Below are 3,142 nucleotides of genomic sequence, written 5' to 3'. Positions count from 1 at the left end.
GTGACAAATTATAAAATTGTCACTTCAAATGGAACTATAATAACTAAATTGAGTTATTTTATAGTATTAATAAACAGTTTACTAGATAATTTTATGTGCGATCCTGTTTTAAGTCCAACATACGAAGTTGTTTATCCATGAAGTGAGTGCAAAAGGTTAAATTCATAATTGTCAAATAATTACTATGTGCACTGGTCTGCTGGTTGTTGTGTGGGCTTACTCAGATGAGACAAGTGTGCCCTCTGTCCATGAGGCTGGTAAATGAGACAAAGGAAGCACACAAGGAACTGAGCCTTGAAGAATATGGTGGAAAACAGAAGAGTGACAGATAGTGTTATCAGAGTTCAGAGAGTGAATTCAAGTGAATCCTTTGCTCTGTTAGAATTATATTACCCTTTATGAAGAATTTAAGTTTTCCTACTTCCTACATGGTGGAGATTTCTCAATCTCTCATTTGTTTTCTTGAAGATTGCAATCAGCTAAGTTTCATTAAAAGTAAGTGAAGAAGGAGCATTAATTCAGGGTAATCAGGCAGGTTCCATCAGCTGTACTAGAGATAACAAATTGATGTAGAAACATGAGTACTAAATACCAAAGAGAATGGGAAGTGACACACGTAATCTGTCTTCTAAACTGCCCAAGTGATGACAGAACAGGGTGTTGGCTAAAATCTAAATCATGAAGAGGTTGTTGATATGTTGTCAGGTAGAAAATCGCTTGTAGTATAAAAAGCCTCAGTCAAGACAAGGAAGGCTTAGATTACTGAGAAAATGGGTCTATCCTAACAGACAGAACAAGGCACACCATTTGCCTATGGAATGATGCTGACAATCTTGATTTTTGATTAATACTTTTTGTATCAGATGATGATCATTTCAGGGGAGAGAAACTCCAAAATGGCATAGACACACAGACCACAGCCAGCTTGCAATTCTGTGATGGGAATTCTTACCTTCTCCGGTGACCTTTCTAGGCGTCAGGGGTTGATGATTGCTTGGTTTGCCATATTGTGAGAGTGTGTGTGTGTGTGTGTGTGTGTGTGTGTGTGTGTGTGTATGTTGGGAGTTAGGACAGCATCCTTGGGCCAGTGATTAGAAAAGGATCGTATGTCATCTCCCCCCACCTCCTTACGGCCCTCTAGTTTGTGTCGAGGTGTTTTAATCCTCTCAGTCCACAGTGTGTTGTATGCTCCTTTTAGAGGAGCCTATCTTTGCTTTTCTTTTGGTTTTTAAGTTGTTTTGGAATACAATTGTTAGTGATTTACCCAAAATAGAAGTTTAAAAAATTCAAAACAAACACAGAATATTAGGGCTTGGTTCATGGAGGAAGGAGTGATCACAGGATGGATCCTGATGAGGAGAATAGAATAGTGTCTGTCAGTCAAGATAAAGGGAGACCATGTTCTCAGCAACCCCTCGAGGATTTGAATATGAAATAAGAACATGTCTTCTAATTTACTTTCAGAGCTCTGCTATCCAGTTGCAAGCTCTTAGCACATTGACAGAAAGGATTGCTAACAGAGTACCCTCAAAAGCTATATGGGAGCATTTACTCAGTAGCTAATAATGTAATAATAATAATAATAATAATAATAATAATAATAATTCTTTATATCTCAATGGAACTTTAAAATTTAAAGTAAGCTTCCACATACCTTATATTATTTGATCATCAATAGAACTCCTGAACTGTGAAGTAAATATATATCATAGGAAAAGTACTCCCACTATTCCCTGGTTGCCTAAAACAGCTTATAATCTGTTTAAGAGAGTATCACCCCTCTTATATTGGAATCAGTAACTCATTCAGCACATTTGTTGATCAATACCAGTATCTATGGGACTGTATTTTATTCTATTAGAAATGCTACATACATACTCTTCTAAAAACCGAGGACTAAAGATATAAATTAAATCACAGAGGACCACAAAGGAATTAGAAAGTAAGCTAAAATCACAACTCAAAATTCTTATTCTAAGGCTGGTAACGAAGATGTTCTCTGTTAATTATATAATATAGAGGAAGTCTAAGCTTCTACATATAATTGTATATACTATGTGGTGGCCACATCCCTCTCAATTCAATAATTAACTACACATTAGCATATGATACTTAATTTAAAATTATAATTAACTTCCCAGTCAGCGCGTGGCATTTTTCTTTCTAACTTTAAATCATTTCCTGCTGAAAATATAAAAAAAGACCAGAGGCAGCAAGATTTAACGGGATACATTTTCAAGTCAATGATGCATTCAGTTTCAACATTTTTGTCTTGTAATCAAAACTCTGTACTAGCACTTTAAATGTAGGGATATTAGATGAATGAAATAGAAAAGATAAATTGTCCTCAGGTGCCCTTTCTGGCATTGCAAAGGAGTTATTTTAGAAAGGACTTTTTTTTATATTAAAGCTTTTTCAAAGCACTAATTCAGGGAAACATTTGGTATTTACAAAAACTAGTATTTCTAAAACTGCAAAGCCTACAATTCTATTAAAAAATTCTCACTTCTCAGAAATTTAAAAACGCTCCTAGAATGCTAAACGCACAGCTATTTTAAATAAATGAAACAGACCAGAAGTGAGAAAAAGTTGCAGCATGCTTTCATTGAAAACAGTAGTCAGAAGCTCGGGCCTTACCACTGTCTAGTTGTGTAACCTTGAGAAGGAAATCAATCTCTAGACCTCAGTTTCCTCCTTTGAAATCAAAGGAACTGGACTATATAGCACTAGACACCATATCAGCTTTAATAACCTACGGTCATAAAACATGTATTTTGTAGTAGTATTTAGATTTGACTCCCTCACTCGCCTCACCAAATAAGGTGATTTTAGCATTTCTACCCAGATTTCACCGAACCCACTTTTACTTTGTCACAATAGACGTCAGCCCTTTGAAAAGCTCGTCCATGTATTTCTGGAGGTTTCCTGGGGTATGTGTCTTGCATATGCTCATGAACAAATCTCAGTCTGCCACATGGTCAGAGCTCCTCACTGAGCCTCTGTCATAGGCACTGCGCCCCACCACATCTACCAAAGCTTGGTGTTGCTCCCTTGGCCGGGTGGCCCCCTGTCCACTTACTGTCTCCTAGAACTCCCAAGCTGTAGACCTCTGAGATACAAAAACTGTGCTGTTTCTTTCTGA

Source organism: Rhinolophus ferrumequinum, chromosome 20 (genome assembly GCF_004115265.2).
Source record: "Rhinolophus ferrumequinum isolate MPI-CBG mRhiFer1 chromosome 20, mRhiFer1_v1.p, whole genome shotgun sequence".
NCBI lineage: Eukaryota > Metazoa > Chordata > Mammalia > Chiroptera > Rhinolophidae > Rhinolophus > Rhinolophus ferrumequinum.
This window is presented reverse-complemented; position numbering follows the sequence as displayed.